Below are 17,974 nucleotides of genomic sequence, written 5' to 3'. Positions count from 1 at the left end.
ATATCTCTCGGTAATTTCCTGAAACATATTTTACTTCCGGGTAATAATGTTGAATGAAATTACGAAGATATATACTGTATGCCTGTTATTTTAGGCGGTGTATTTTCGTATATCAACGTGGCGCGATTTTTAAAATATATCTCTGCAATTTCCCGTGTGTGCGTGAATGTTCTCAATTATTTCTTTTACCGAGTCTAAAACCATCGATAAAAATGAAATAATCAGATGGCGACTTAGATTGAAGATAAAGGCGTGAAACAGACTCAATGGCCTTGAAGATACAAGCCTTTCAGAATTCATTTCGTTCTATAAACGGAAACTTTCATCGGATTTTCTTCCCGTTTTTTTTCAACCGAGTCTAAAACTATGTTAGCGACTGTGAAAAACGAAATGATATATCGAATTTGATTTGAAATAAAATTGAGAGAGAGAGCAAGACACCACGGGCCTACAAAACGCCTCAAAGCTATGCGAGTTAATAAAATGGTGGATATTACTACTCTCTCAAAGGGGTAAGCCACACCCCCGGACCGATCGAATGTTACATACAAACACGCAAGATTTCAATTTTATAATTATATAGATGGTATCTGTAATCTGGTTCTCCAACCTAATGAGCGGACAACATGACGTCATCGCCATGCACGTCCGCCTTGCCTGCAAAGTTCCAGAGGAACCATCTAGCAGTGCGTCATTACGGATTATAAATACAGATACTGTCACAAGTGCATGCAAAACTCACAGTTACCGACCTGGTTTCGCCCTTGTTGGGGCTTCATCAGGGCAACGCAGTGAGGCTTTCCATACACTTGTAACTCTGTGACCCTTTCGGTTTTTATATCAGTCACTATGCGACCTTCATATCATCAGTGGAGAACCGCCAGCAAGGTGTCCCATACAGCTGCTGCTGCACCTTGCTGGGAGCGATAAGCACCGCCTGCCACGCCGTAACGTTATCTCTGGCAGCAGCTGTATGGGACACCTTGCTGGCGGTTCTCCACTGATGATATGAAGGTCGCATAGTGACTGATATATATATATATATATATATATATATTGTTGCGGATCTCTCGAAGCCCGTCGACGTACAGGGGGGGGGGGGGGTTAAACCCCTTTTCCCCCTTGGGTCTTTGAGTCCACGAGGCCGAGTTGCCACTCCCATAGCGAGCGTGGGAAAGGGTATCGGGTCGATTCCACACGTACCTTCGGTACCCACGCTGCCACGAGAATGGGGACTGGGCCTCGCACAAGCCACGCTAATCGAATATGCCCGAGCGGTTTGCGTATCACGTGACTCGTGCCGTTACTTTTATTGAACCCGATTTGAGCGGTTTTATTCGTGCGATGCTAAGCCAATAGTGAAATGACGGGAACTGTCAAATGGAAGGAAGAACAGGTTTATTTACAGCTATACAAGGCGAAGAAACACAGAGCAGGCACTTAAGCAGTCTTAACCTATCGCCCAGACACGGGCCCACTCACTCACGCAGGGAAAAGGAGGAAGAACAAGTTCGCGCGCCAAACGCGCCTTGACGCCGGTCGCTCCCGGACAGTTCGCCGGGCGTGGCCCTCAGGTGTTCACGGCACGTATGCTGGGAGCGCAGGCAGGGAGATCGCGCGTCTGTGGCCCGGAATGGATCGTCTCCACAAACGCGATTAACACAGCCGCAGAGCGCAGGGCACAGGGAGAGTTCGTGTACAGAGGGGAGGCTTATAACAAGCAAGGGACTTCACTCATGCTGCGACAATGTCTCCTTCTCACTGCTCAATCACCATGAACTAACCACGAACCAACTCTCTCCTGGGGCGACTGACTCTGATGCGGGGGGCTCGGGGCAGGGTTTTTATATATCCCCTCCCCGGTCCTACCCGAATGTTCCAAGCACCTCCTCTCGCTGCCGTTGTGAGCCACTCCCCTTGAGCTCCGATTGGCTGCTCGCTGCTTACCGGCCACTCCCTGCAGCTCCTCCCTTCGGCCTTGCCAGACTTGTTCCAGGCCTAGCACGTGGCATTCCAGCCCAAAAGGACACCTAACTCACTGGCCTGCTCAACGGAAACTAACACAGGAAAGGAGACTATGCTTACATTTACTAAGAAATAACTGAAATTAAGCGAGGCTACATGTTGTGGTGCGACTACCTACGAGGGGGGGGGGGGGGGGGGGGTCATCCTTTATTCACAAAACCGCAACTATATATATATATATATATATATATATATATATATATATATATATATATATATATATATATATATATATTGGAGAAGATTGTCATGGGGACCGCAATGCTAACCCCCGCTCTAGCAGGGAAAATGGCCTTAAAATGCATGTTGTTGTTGTATATATATATATAATATATACAGTCGTGGCCAAAAATATTGACACCCTTGCACTTTTTTCAAATAACTCACAATTTCTCCAAAAAAAGATGAAATTGACAAAAGTATTTTGTCTCCACAATTCTTTATTTCACTGTTAATATTAAAGAACCTTTGTTTTTGATTCAGAACTTAATATATCCTTTTAAATCAGAAAATAAAAAGAAATGGCATTGACAAAATTATTGACACCCCAGACTTAATATTTGGTATCACAGCCTTTGGACAAAATAACTGCAGTCACACGCTTCCTAAAGCCATGAATGAGCTTCCTACACCTCTCTACTGGCAGTTTGGCCCTCTTCTTGTGCAAACTGCTCCAGTTCTCCCAGATTTGAATGGTGCCTTCTCCAAACTGCTGTTTTCAGATCTCCCCACAAGTGTTCAATGGGATTTAGATCTGGACTCATTGCTGGCCACTTCAGAACAGTCCAGCATTTTGTTTTGAACCATTCCTAGGTGCTTTTTGAAGTGTGTTTGGGGTCATTGTCCTGCTGCAAGACCCATGACCTTCGACGGACACCCAGATTTCTGACACTGGGTTGAACATTGCGCTCCAAAATGCCTTGGTAATCTCCTGATTTCATGATGCCATGCACATATTAAAGCCACCCAGTGCCAGAGGCAGCCCAGCAACCTCAAAACATCACTGAACCTCCTCCATGTTTGACTGTAGGGAAGATGTTCTTTTCTTTGACGGCTTTATTTTGTTTACTGTAAACATAGAGATGATGTGCTTTACCAAAAAGCTATCATTTGATCTCATCTGTCCACAGGACATTCTCCCAGAAGAAGTTTGGCTTGTTCAGGTTTGTTTTGGAAAACTCCAGTCGGGCTTTCTTTTGTCTCTGTCTCAGCAGTGGGATCCCACCATAAACCCCCTTTCATTGAGTTGGTGATAGATGGTGCGAGTTGAAACTGTCGTACCTTGTGTCTGAAGGTCAGGTTGAATCTGTTTGGCAGTTGATCGAGGTGCTTTCTCCACCATGTGAACAATCCTTCGCTGCAAACTTCGATCAAGTTTTCACTTGCCGCCACGTCCAGGGAGGTTGGCTACAGTGCCATGGGTCTTAAACTTCCTGATAACATTGTGTACGGTGGACAAAGGAACATCAAGGTCTCTGGAGATGGACATGTAGCCTTGAGATTGTCCATGCTTGGCTACAATCTTGTGTCTGACATCCTCAGACAATTCTCTGGTTTTCTTTCTTTTCTCCATGCTCGTTGTTGTACACACAGTGACACAAAACAGCAGAATGACTCCTTTTCTCTATTCAAACTGGTTGAATGAGTGATTTTTATATTGCAGGCACCTGCAACTCACTACAGGTGAGTTCAATTCCAAAGTAAAAGAGAATCACCTGCTTGAAATCCAGTTGTTTCTAACAACTTCTAAAAGGTGCTAATATTATTGTCCTGGCCATTTTAGGATTTCTGTGCGGAATAAGGTAAGATTTAGTCATCTTTTCAGTTTTTTTTTGTTTTGCTCCACTGCAAACTAAAGAAATACATGTGTGGATCCCAAAATATTTTTTAATTTCAACAATTTTCTGGAAGAAATGGTGCATTATTTGAAAAAATTGCAAGTGTGCCAATATTTGATATATATATATATATATATATATATATATATATATATATATATATATATATATATATATATATATATATATATATATATATATATATTAGGGTGGTGCTCAAAATAATTTTTTTTAAATATTTACTGGGACATGGCTTTATGTTGTTCCTTTTGTTCCAAAATGAAAAGACACCAAATATGAAAGCAATCTGATTTTATTTAGGGGTGCCACATCAGCCTTCAAACTAAAGGTGTCTACAAAACTTTTCTATATATGGATCGAAAGCAAAACCAGAAGTTTGTTTTATGAAAATCCACCCTCCACTCACTTTCTTTGTATTCTAGCAAACACAAGTTACAATAGCTGCACAAATAGCACTATATTGCTATGAAAACTCAAATTCAATGATAACAATCCAAATGTTCAGTTCATAAAATGAAGAGACACCATATAGATATAAAATAATAACCACCTTTAGAGGCCATTTTTCCCCGCAAAGCGGGGGTTGGCCTTTTTTGGGAACCGTGGTTGTTGTTGTTTTTTGGTCCCCTTTTTGAAGCAATGTTTTACGGCCGGATGCCCTTCCTGACGCCAACCCTTTTTGCCGCCTTTAACGACAAGCAGGGAATTACCAGTGAACTGGTACTCAATTAGCCGACCTCGGAAGGATGACGGGCTGAGTCAACCCCCCTGGCGTTAATTCAGTGATCGACCGGGATTCGAACCCAGGATCCTAGGTATTTATTATCCTAAGCCAGCACCCTAGCCGCTAGCCCAACACCAGGGACCTATAATATAGACACCATATCACATAATATTAAAAAACCCAAATATAATGAGAAATGTAACTCCTATTTCTGGGCCTGTTTCACCACTGTTGCCTTCCTGGCATCGGGGTACATCTTCCTGTGAGCAGCAACAACTTGGAGCAGAGCTTGCTTTTGCTCTTCATCCTTTGTAAGGAGCTTATTGTAGTCTTGTATCAATGCGACACCCCTTTCTGCCCTGTCGTTCACCACGACTAAGCCACTGGCGGCTTTCTTTGCTTCCTGAAAGCTGGTTTCTTGCTCCCATGAACCAGGATCCTTATCCATCCAATCAGTTGGGGTCCCTAGGATGCTGAAGAAATGCTTGGTGTGTTTTGTTATGAGGCCAGCGATTGACAGGGTGGTTCCTCGTTTGATAGCTGGTCTCTTTGGAGATGGGTTTTCACCGTCATTTTTCAATGCTTCAATCATATTGATCTTGCTTTCTTTGTCAATTCTGGTGTCAAAGAATGCAAATGCCACTAGTACTGGGCTCATGTACCACGTGTGGCGGCCAAGTGCCTTCAAGGCTGCCTGAGCCATCTTCTGATTGATTTGTTCAAACTTTTCCAACTTCTTGAAGAGGTTAATGTCATTCAGGGGAGTCTCAATAGCTTGTGGAGCCCGAAACCAAGCCTGTACATACACAAGGCAGACAAAAATGTTGAAGGCTCGGAGTTCTCTCGCCTCTCGAAGTGTCAAGTGGAACTCTGACCGAAACATGAACACCTGTAGTGAATATAGTGCTTTTGCCATCCATCTGGCTCTGTGCATTGCTCCTGGAGCCATGATCCGGATTCCACGAGGTGGGATTCCTCCCATGTAGATGACAGTCAGTTCTAGGAGTTCACGATAATCATCTCGTGGCTGCTGATCTTTCAAACACACAAGAGCAAATTCCAGAGCTTCATCCATCATGTCATTGTTCTGTGCAAACTCAGCTGCCGTATCAGGATCTGTGAATCCATTTTTTGGTTGGTGATGGGCAATGGACGGCCACTCCGCCTGAAACCGCTTAAAAAGCTGGATGTCAGGGCCTGATGAAGGACCGAAAAGAGTGGTGAAAACATCTCCCAGAATGATTTCGTGCGCATGATGGCGGCAAGCCAAATGAATTAGTTCAGTCTGTAGCTTCTTTTCAATGAGGACAGCAGCCCCTCCACGAACACCTGAATTGCTGGCCGTTGTGTCAAAATACAAAGCCTTCACCTTGCCCACAAGGTTCCAGCTCTTCAGTGTGTCCACTACAGCGGTTGCCATAGCTTCTCCTCCCCCGTCAGGTAACTTGGGAACATTCAACAGCTGCTCCATTCCATGGTACTGGTTGGACACAAGTATTGGAAGACGATCCACCTTCACATGCACAAAATCTCCAGTGACATCGGGAAGAAGCTTTCCATCCCAATGGACCACTAAAGGACCCTGCACATTATGATGAAATGCTTCTTTTATTTCGTCCATGGTTTTGCATCGATGCATCATGCGATTCCGCCGCACTGTCCATCGGTTCAGTGCCAGCTCTGCAGGATCCTATCCTACTGCTCTACAAATGGATGCCAAGTTGTGGACAGCCATTCGGTCACTTGTTTTCGTACGATCCAAAGAAGCTGCGACTTCAGGAGTGACAATGTTGATAGGCCTTCTTTTCTTGGGACGAGATATCCCACCATCAGATGATGAAGAACCAGCCTGTGCCGTGGTCTCAGAGTCAGAGTCTGAGTCTGTGACTTCCATAGCAGTAGCACCCTTCATGACCATTTCCTGTCTCTTATTTTCCTTCTCTGCCTTAGTCTTCTCCTTTTCTTCCCTTTCTTTCTTTCGCTTCGTTTTTGCTTCCAACACAGTGTCTACAGATCCCATTGAAGCCTTCCTCTCTGAGAATTGATCGTGAAGAAACTTCCTGTCCTTGGGGTTCGTGATTATGGCCTCCGAATCTGCATGCCTAAGATCAAACGTCTTCTCCAAGGAGGCCTTGAAGGATGCTTCCTTTTTCTCCTGGGTCGCACCACCCCGCTTTGCACCTTTTTGGAGGCTCCTCCATTCTTCATATAGCCTCTCCAAACGATGGATGCAGTGCTGCTTCGTCGTTGTAGGTAGGTGAGCTTTTTCCCAGAACTTCACAACCTCTTCAATGGTGAGGGTTGCACTCTCCCGGGCAGTGCGATTCTCCTTCTTCAGGTGATGGAAAAACAGGACAAGAGATTGATGCACAGTCGGGAGCTTGGCACCTTTGATGGCATCTCCAGAAGTGGACCCAATGAGATACACATTATCCTGAGCCCGAGTTTTCAATGAAACACTGGTACTAGCACATGCCATCTCTGCAAAATACGCAAGAATGTGGGTAAAATTCTGTTAATTCTTACTCCACAGGGTCACTCTCTACAAAAGAGCCACAGTCAATAAGTTAGGCCTACATATTACACACTAAAAAAGCGTACCCCTGACCCCGGGAACCTGTACGAAACATGCATGAAAATTGCCCAGATAGTGATCATAGGAAGTCTCAAAACTGGATGTATAATATATTGTATATAACTATATATATAATGTATAATGTGTATTTATGTATATTTATTATTTAATGTATATTTTATGTATAAATTTAATGTATATTTAATTATAATGTAGATATATTGTATAACTATATATTAATTTATTATATTTAAATTTTAATGTATTATATTTATTTTTAATATATTATTTAATGTATTATATTTGTCTAGATTTGTATAATTGTCTATCGTATAATTGTATATATAATGTATAATATAATATATATTATTATTATTTAATGTATATTTACTATATATTTATTTTTAATATTATATTTAATGTATATATATAATTATGTATTTATTTTGTGTATATACAGCCCAAAAAATGGGAATTCCTATTTTTGCATGGGGGAAAATTCATCACTGATGTGGCACCCCTAAATATTATTGGATTCCATTCAAATTTGGTGTGGTTTCCTTTGAACACAAAAGGAACAAAAATAGACCATGTCCCGGAGAAAATCTGCATTTTGATTTTTTGAAGCCCACCCTAATATATATATATATATATATATATATATATATATATATATATATATATATATATATATATATATATATATATATATATATATATATATATATGGTCCCACAATTGGTGTTGAAGAAGTTAAAGAAGTTGTTATGTTGCCCCAGTCAGTTCTGGTGGAACAGACCAGCAGCACGGAGATGGCCGATCAATCTCACAGTCGTGACCCAGAGATTCCTCACATCCAATATGTTGTGCTCTTGCCTATGCGAAGCCAGGACCACGCAGTCTTCCATGATGTTTTATTGTGTGGAGCGGCCTGTCAGTGGTTGCAAGTGTTGCCATTGGTGTCGTTGAGTCTATGTTTGTTGTGTAAAAGTTGTGGGTGGTGTCCCCTTGCGACGGCATTAAAGGTGAATTACACCTGGGGAGTAATTTATCTGTGTCATCGATGGGTGGGGTTTTGTGCCCAAAATTCTGTTTGGGGTCAGGTTGTTTATTGCGTTCATGGTGATGTGGGTGTATGTGTGTTTTTTGTAGTTTCAGTTGTTTGGTTCGGGGATGTTACGAAGGATGTCACTGTGGTGTCTTTGTGGTGTAGTTGAAATGTGTCGAGGGGCATGTGGGTGGTTGTACATGCAGTGGTATGTGTAATTAAGGTTGGCATTTGCTGTTGCAAGGAACTGTGTGTGCACCTCTCACGTCTAAGTTGTTTTTGATTTTTCACATTTTTACTTCTATGTGTAGGTGCTCGATGGGTGTTGTTGATGTGCAACCTGTGATTATGTGAAGGGCTTTGGTTTCTTTTGGTTTGTTTGGTATGCAGTGTGTTGAGATGTGTGTTTGATAGACTGAAGGCCCAAGATGAGCTGGCATAGTTTTTGACTGATCTAATGTACAGTTTGTATGTTAGTAATGTTGTTGTGGATACATTTCAGGATGACCAAAGGAAATTGGATGCACTTGAGCTAAATTTGGAGTGCCAGAGCAAAAGAGTTAATACTTATTGACTTGAGACATTTCAGCTTTACATTTTTATTTCTTTTCTCCAAATTCTTCTTTCTTTTTTTTAACTTCCACTATGACATGGGGTAGTATGTCCAGACACTGTATATACAAACATTTACATGTACATAAACATATGTATATACACATACATATACACATACATATACATACACATATACATATACACATACAAATGCTCATATATATAATTATATATACAACACAACAACAACATGCATTTTAAGGCCATTTTTCCTTGCTAGAGCGGGGGTTAGCCTTGCGGTCCCCATGACAATCTTCTTCATCTTGCCCTATTTTCTGCATCTCTCCTTGTTAACCCCCTTGCCCGCATTTCTTCTTCCACCATCTTTCGCCAAGTCTTTCTCGGTCTTCCCCGTCCTCTACTTCCTTCTACATTCATTTCCATCACTCTTCTCAACCAGTCACTTTCATCCTTCCTCAACACATGACCAAACCATCTCAAACTGTTTATCTTCACAGCATCAATCACAGGCTCTATTCCCATCATCTTTCGCAATTCATCATTTGTCTTCCTCTCTCTCAACGATACTCCGCACATCCACTGAACCATTTGCATTTCCACCCTTTTCAGCCTTCGTTGCTGCTCTATGTTCAGTACCCATGTCTCGCTCCCATAAATCATAACACTTCTCACACATGCAGCATACACCTTTCCCTTCAGCTTCAACGACACTCCCCTCCTCATCAGCACGCCACTAAGTTCCCGAAACTTCTTCCATGCACATCTCACTCCAGCAACCGTTGCCGAGTCTGATCCACATTCTCCATTCAGCATGTCTCCGAGGTAGCAAAATGTTTTCACACCTTCCAGCTTCACGCCGTCTCTAAGATCCAACTCAACATTTCCTCCATCTGCAGCTCCCTCTGTGCACACCTTACATTTGAATGTAGCTGCCACACTGGTTAATGACCCTCTCAGACCACTACATTTTTGATGAACCCACTCAGCGCACATTGTACATTGAATGGAGTTCACTCCGACACCCTTCCTGCACACAGCACATGGCCAATTCCCAGTTCTTTCCACCTCACCACATGCTTTACCACTTGCCATCACCTTCGTCTTTCCGATATTCACCTTCAGACCTTTTGTCTCCATACATTCCTTCCACTTGTTCATCTTTTCCTTCAGTCCATCCATACTTTCCGCAATCAACACCAGATCATCTGCATACAACAACTCCCACGGTAAACCCTCATTTACGGTCTGAGCCAGCACCTCCATCACAGCTACAAATAGTAGTGGACTTAGTACCGACCCCTGATGCACTCCCACCTTCACCTCAAACTCACCACTGTTCCCGTCCTTCGTCCTTGCAGCTGTGCGCGCTCTTTTGTACATTGCCATCACTACTCTGATCAACCATTCATCCACTCTTAACTTACTCAATGCCCATGTCAATACTTCGCGTGGAACCCCATCGAATGCTTCCTCCAGATCAACAAACCCAAGAAACAATTTCTTCCTCTTCTCCATGTACTTCTCCTGCAACTGCCTCACAATAAAGAGTGCGTCTGTCGTTCCTCTTCCTGGCATAAATCCAAACTGCATTTCGTCGATCTTCACCTTCTTCCTTATCCTCCTCTCCAACACCCTTTCCAATACCTTCATTCCATGCTCCAATAACTTTATCGCTCGGTACGAGCCACACTCCAGAGGGTCACCTTTCCCCTTGTATAGAGGGACGAGGGTACTCAGTTCCCAAGCCACTGGAATGCGGCCTTCTTTCACCACCAGATTACAGATCTCTGTCATTCTCTTCATACCCCAACTTCCTGCTGCCTTCAACATATCTCCCACAACTCCCGTCGGCCCTCCCACTTTTCCACTCTTCATTACTTTTATCGCTTCCTCAACTTCCTTCTCATTTATCTTCTCTGCCGGTCCTAAAACTGGGTTACTCTCTATGTTGCCATCCCATTCATTCTCTGTATTCAACAGCATTTCCATATATCTTTTCCATCTTCCTTTAATTCCATCTGGGTCCACAACGATTTGTCCCACTTTATCCTTCAAGCAACTCACCCCCATCACATCACACCTCTCTTTCGCTATCTGCTTTGCAATCCTGAAAACCGCTCTCTGACCCTCTTCCGAATCCAAGTGTTCTCCGAACATTTTCCTCCATGCCTCGTGCGCCTTTGCTACCTCTTTCTTTGCAGCCTTATTGGCTGCCTTATAACTTTCATGCTCTGCTTTTTCTGCTCCCGTACCCTTCGCCTTCTGCCACTCCTTGAACTTCTTCCTCTTCTCGTCAATCCTCTTTCCAACTTCATCATCCCACCACCATGTTTCCGAGTGCCTTGGTGGTCCTTTTGTCCATCCACATACCTCACCGGCTCCCAACAGACTATCTTTCATTGACATCCAACCACTTTCAAGCTCAACCACATCATCCTCTACCCTACTCAGCCTCTCTTTTAATGCCTCCCTTACTGTCACCTCTTTCAACCTCCACACCTTCATTCTCGGTTGGTACTTCACCTGCCGAGCTCTCCTCGCACCGTTCACCCTTATGTCGCAGACAACCAAGTGGTGCTGTGAAACAGTCTCCTCCCCCGGGATCACATTTGTGTCCCGGAGGTGCCCCCTATCTCGCCTACGCACCAACAGGTAGTCAACGGTTGTCGTCGACCCACCTCACGTGTATGTAACAAGCTTATTATCCTCTTTCTGGAACTGAGTATTACAAATCAACAAATCAGCTCCATCAGCAAACTCCAAAATCCTTTCACCTTCTCCATTTCTCACATCATATCCGTAACCCCCATGAACTCACTCAAAACCGTCCATACTCCTTCCCACATGTCCATTTAGGTCTCCTCCTACCACAACAACTTCCTCATCTTTCACGTTTTCCATCAGCTTCTCTATCGCACACCAGAACTTGCCCTTCTCTTCATCGCTCCGACCAACCTGGGAAGCATATCCCGAGATGACGTTCACCAAGAGTTTCCAATCATCATTTTCACCATCATGAACCTATCACTCACTCTCGTCACACTCACCACACTGTCTACAAACTCCTCAGAAAACAGGACACCAACACCATTCACGCCCTCCGGGCACCCTTGCCACACAAACTTGTATTTCTGTCCCTGCCTACCCTTCACCATTCTCGCACCACTTCCCTTCCATCTCGTCTCTTGCACACAACATATGTCCACTCTTCTTCTCACCAATACTTCCACCACTTCTCCTCATCTCCCTGTCATTGTCCCTACATTCCATGTCCCAAACCTCAGAAACCGATCTCCACTTCGGGCTGTACCCTGCCCATATGTAGTTGTAATTGTCATGGTTCTCTTTTTGAGGCACTGTTTTTATGGCCGGATGCCCTTCCTGACGCCAACCCTCTTAGTCGCCTCCTACGACACGCAGGGATACGGTGTACCTATTCCAAACCAGCGTACACACTGGGATATGCTCATATATATACACGTGCATATACACATACATATACACCTACACATACATATACACATACATATACACATACATATACACATACATATACACATACATATACACATACATATACACATACATATACATATACACACACATATACATATACATATACACACACATATACATATACATATAACACATACATATACACATACATTTACAATATACACAAACACACACACACACATATATATATATATATATATATATATATATATATATATATATATATATATATATATATATATATATATATATATATATATATATATATATATATATATATAACTGTACACATACATATACATAATATATTAGTGCTGGGCGATGATCGTGTTTTAGATTTGATATTGTGAAACAGTAGTGGTTTCGGTATGCCATTAGCCAATTTATTCAGAAATCTATTATTTTACAATTACTATTTATTTATTTTAATTGCACAATTAATCAATTAATCAATCATTGTACATCGCTCCCTCCCATTTCCATCTCCATGTGCTGCACGGCGGAGTAAATATCATTTGTGCACATTCACCTCAGAAGTGCATTTGTACACAAACTAAGTATGTCGCACGCTGGAGGTTATATTGTACACCGCTCCTTTCCTATGCCATCTCCAGGCGCTGCATAACGTCATTGCCGGGCACCGAAGGGGGCTCGGCAATGACGCACGCTGAAAGGGAGTACTTAGTTTTCACTCTGGTTGTTTGTTTTCTTGTTTTCTTTCTTGTTTGTCTGGGTGATATCTCAGCCATCCTTTGAGCTAGGAAGCTGAAATTTCGGCACAATAGTGAGCAAGTCCTTTGTCAAAAACTGTATTTTTTTGTTTTTTGATTAATCAATTAATTGATGAGTTATTTAATTATTAGCGATTAATTAAGTGCTTATACATTTTCTTTCTCTTCTGGCCATTATCTTGGGCACCTTTTGAGTTAGGAAGCTGATATTTGGACATGCCAATGACCAAGTAATTTGGCTGTAAAAGATATTTTTGATTTATTGATTAATCGATTAATTAATTAGTTATGTAATTATTAGCGATTAAGTACTTATGTATTTCCTTTCTCTTCTGGGCATTATTTCAGGCACCTTTTGAGCTAGAAAGCTGATATTTGGACATGACAATGGCCAAGTGATTTGGCTGTCAAGGCTATTTTTGATTTATTGATTAATGAATTAATCGATTAATTATTTAATTATTTTATTAAGGACTAAAAATTTTTTTTACAGTTACAGATTCGGATGAAATGGTGGTGGTTTATGTGTTCTATTAACCAATTGATTAATAATTTACTTTTTATGATTATTATTTATTTATTTTTATTAGTAATCATTTATTTATTTTCTTTCTCATCTGGGAAATATCTCGGGCACCTTTTGAGCTCGGAAGCTGATATTTGGACACGACAGTGACCAAGTGATGTGGCTATAAAGGATATTTCTGATTGATTGATTAATCATTTAATCGATTAATTATTTATTGATTAATCAATTAATTATTTAATTTCTCTATTAATGACTTATTTAATTAAATTTCTAAAAGATACGTCTTCGGATGAAGCATTAGTGGTTTAGTTATGCTATTAGCCAATTGATTAAGAAAATATTTTATGATAATCTTTTATCGCTCTCCCTCCTGTAATACACCTCTCCCTCCCAATGCAGTCTCTATGAGCTGCACTGCGGGATTGCCGGGCGCCTGAGGCGCCCTGGCAATGCCGCGCTGGAGGATATTTAATTATTTTGCATGGGGCGGTGTACCTTGAATGTATCTGTACTTGTTATTTATTTATTTGGCATGGGTGCGGTGTACTTTAAATGTACCTTTACTTGTTAGTCCATCCTCCCTGGTTTTGCAATCACTTCTGTGTCTGTCTGTGTGTCTGTGTGTCTGTTCGGGCCGTAACTGTTTACCATTTGAACGATTGTCATCAAATTTTTAACAAAGCTTTATTATGAGAATATGGAGAAGCCAAATTAATAATTTGGTCAAAATGTTAAAGGTCACTGTCACATAAAATCATCAATTTTCATCCAATTGACCTGAAATTTCAATTTACCATTTGAGTTTTGTCATCAAATTTTCAACAAAGTTTTATTTTTAGAATATGGAGAAGATAAATTAATAATTTGGTCAAAAGGTCGAGGGTCAGCATTACATAAAATCATCAATTTTCATGCAATTGACCTGAAATTTAAAAAATTTGCATATTGGGTCATTGAATTAGTTCACCAATTAAAAGTTTGAAGCTGACGTTTTTTTTAGATCAAAAGGTCGAGTTTGCATAAAATCGTCAATTTTCATCTGATTGACTTGAAATTTTAGCAGGGTTTGCATATTGGGTTGCTGAAGCATATTCATTGGCCAAAATGTCAAGATCACCTAAAATCGTCAATTCTTTGTATTTTTTAAAGCTGTTTTCATAATGTTTAGCAATCGGATGAAGAAGTCTGAATACAAAGCGGACACGGACGGGCTTTGCATTTACAGATGCTTTCTAGTTATTATTATTATTATTGTCGCGCAACTCCGGTTAACACCAGAGTCGCGGATAGCCTAAATGGTCTTATTCGGAGGCACAACCCAAACACGGATTTTACTATGTGTCGCACGGGAGGGAGAAGGAAAATGGAGGCTGCGGAAGCACTTGACTGCGAAATGGCGATCCTGTCGGGGAAATCGACTCAAGCGGGCTCAGGTGTACAGGGAATATAAAAATAATATAAGGGTTTATTGCAAAGAATGGTGGGACAGGAAAAGCACGATGATAATCAACTAATGGCCTAAGTTGGGACGTCCCCACACGACAGATCTCAACCACAGACGAGGGAATATGAATACGAAAATAACACGTCTCGTCGTGTACAGTGTAAATGCGGAGCTTGGCCTTATCTGTCTGTAGTCTTGTATGGTTTGCCGTCCAACACGGCTCCGTTCGGCGTCCCACGCGGCCCTCTCCGACCGCCTCCGAGCACCACCAGGCCTCGCTCCAAGCTCCGATCGTTTTGCCGCCCACGTGGTCCGTGCACCAAGCACCACGCGTCCAACGCAGGCCCGCGAGCTCCACACAAGGTCGACCCTCAACTCGAGCACGAACACAGAACAACGAAGAACGGCAAAAAGGGGAAGAGAGCGCAAGTCCACTGCACGCCAAGTGCGGCTTCGAGCCAAGTCCAAGCCAACGAAGCAACTCTCTCACAACTCTCTGCCTGTGCGGACTCAACTACTCGCCAACTCACTCACTCCACTGCGTCTCAAGACTCACTGCCAGAAGCAACTCATTTCTCTCTCTTGAACCAACCAACTCCGTCTCAAGACTCACTCGGCGCAAGACCCACTGCCAGACTAAACAATGGCGTTCGGCGCTCGCTAATATCTCCTTGCCAGTGATGTCAGCCTTGGCGCGCTGCCAACCAATCAGTCCCTTCCACCGAACCTCCCAGCTTCGCTCAGGCCCACGCCCACCGCGCCTCCCAACCTCGCTCCCTACTCCGTGGTCATAGTGCGTGCTATTCGAGGTGGATAGGCCCGCCGGAGGTGTAGGTGGCGGCGGCCATTATCGGCGGTGTCCCGGCCTGGTTTCCTTTTGCCGGTTCTCTTTCATAGTCATGTCAGGGAAGGGCGTTATTTAGTGTTGCAATAAAGATCATAACTAAGGTGTCTCAGTGGTTGCGATTCCAAAAGGGACAAAGGTTTGGCTGACCAGGTGAGACATACAAGGGCGCTACTCTTTAATCCCTAACTCTACTTAACACACGAACCTCCTGGTAGGTTCACAAGTATACTCCTTACCGACAAAACGCCTACACATGAACTTATTACAGGGTCAGATTCCTTACCGCGACAGACGAAGCACGTTACCTATTCAGATCTATCTGCTCTACATATCACTACCCCACCAGAGATAACATTATTATTTACTTTTTCGTCATGCCAATTTCCCAGTTCATTTTACGTAATTTGTTTCCGGAACACATGGATACGAAACCCTAGATAGTGATGCTTGAGCAAAACATAAATGAGACTAAATCAGATCAATAAAGTAACAAGAGTCGTATGTATGTTTATCAAACTGGAATTCTTTCATCTTTGTGACCTTATTGCTTAACAAATGCACGATCGCTGTTCCATGAGCTGAGACTTTGTGTACTAAAGAAAAGTGCTAAATAATTATTTATGTTCCCTGTTGTGAGCTGCATCCCTGTTGTGAGCCGAGTCACTTAGGAAACAGACTAGTCCATTTCTTATTGAAAATGTAAATGCTGACTGGCTTCGCAGACATGTTGTTGTGAATATTTCACACTCGTTGGTCAGAGCAAATGAATGTTCGTACATTCCCCTTCCGTCCCCTCGCTATACCCCTATCTCCTCCCAATCTCCTTTCCCGTTCCCTCCTCCATTTCTTCCATTTATTTAATGCTCTTCAATCGTCTAACTCTCTGCAATTGTTTTCCATGTACATGTCCCTTGACATGTACCGAGATCGAGATGTGAACAAAATTATTTAATTTTCAGTGAACAACATGAGACCAAAGTGATCTGTAAAACATGTCAGAGGACGACTCGATATAAGATGGCTGAACAGTCGATAGGTCCAGAAAACTTTGCAAAATTGTTCTTAGAGTGTTCTTGTGTCCGGATGTTTGGGATCTTAAAGTTTTTGCTGACGGTATGTAAGTTTGGGAGTATTTCTGTTTAAAAAGGAAAATATAAAAAAGCAGGAATTTTGGATCTGTGAGAGCAGACTGGAGGCAGGATGGCATCATTAATCCTGATTGGTATTGCACGGTCATTCACCGTTGCACACCTCTCCCATGATCCCCCGACCAGGAATTCAACACGACCTTCACTGAGAGACAACACAGCTACTGCCTGTAACTTTATCCAAATCCAAATTCCCGTTTGAGGCCACTTTCAGGGGAGGTATCATGGGGCCGCAGACACAACTCTATCCATATGCGCACTGGTCCTGATATATCGGACAGAGCTGTATTCTGGACCGATGAGCTCCGTCGGATCACCACGTGGTCCTTTCTCAGGTCGATGAAGGGACTAATTGGAGGAACCTGTTTACCATTCTCTCCCAAAGCAAAGTTTTGTTTTGTTTTTGTTTGAAGGCCTCCACAAAACAGGAACTTAGTTCATTGCAGTGGATTCTTTGGATGTAATTTGTATATGGTTGTTTGGTTGCCGGTTTAAACCCTCTATGTAGGAGATCTGTTACCACGTGTTGAAAACACCTCTATGTATGAGATACTACGGGCGTAACGTTAAAGGGGGTACAATGACCTTTGTAGTCAAGCATCCCATTTGCTTGTTTTGTATATAATTAATTAACCTTGAAAGTCATGTGAGTTTTGGCTGACCTGTTGGCAAGAAATACCCCATAGATATTATGTTGGGTAGAATAGGGGTGTGATAGGTTGTAGAGGTGAGTGATGATGTCATAGGTGACCAAAATCTATGGTGGATGTAATGGTCAGCTCGGTATCCTCATGGTGTTTTTCATGTGGAAAAGAGACGTAAGAATCCACTACGTTCTCAGGTTCAAACGCGGTTCTGTTTTTTTACTTACTTACAATAGGACACCCATGAGAAAATAAACATAGCTGTACACAAAGCTTCCCTCTTATCCATTGTGGAGACGAATCCGAGT

General features: G+C 42.4%; 1 protein-coding gene across 2 annotated transcripts in view; it reads left to right on the top strand.

The window, feature by feature from the left end:
- Window positions 1–17,974, top strand: part of LOC137431136 (insulin receptor) — a 221,411-nt gene that overhangs the window by 19,819 nt on the left and 183,618 nt on the right. The window lies entirely within an intron of this gene.

This window comes from Myxine glutinosa, chromosome 7 (assembly GCF_964187855.1).
Source record: "Myxine glutinosa chromosome 7, kmMyxGlut1.1, whole genome shotgun sequence".
Taxonomy (NCBI): domain Eukaryota; kingdom Metazoa; phylum Chordata; class Myxini; order Myxiniformes; family Myxinidae; genus Myxine; species Myxine glutinosa.
The sequence above is the reverse complement of the archived record's forward strand: the minus strand, read 5'-3'. Positions and strand labels throughout refer to the sequence as shown.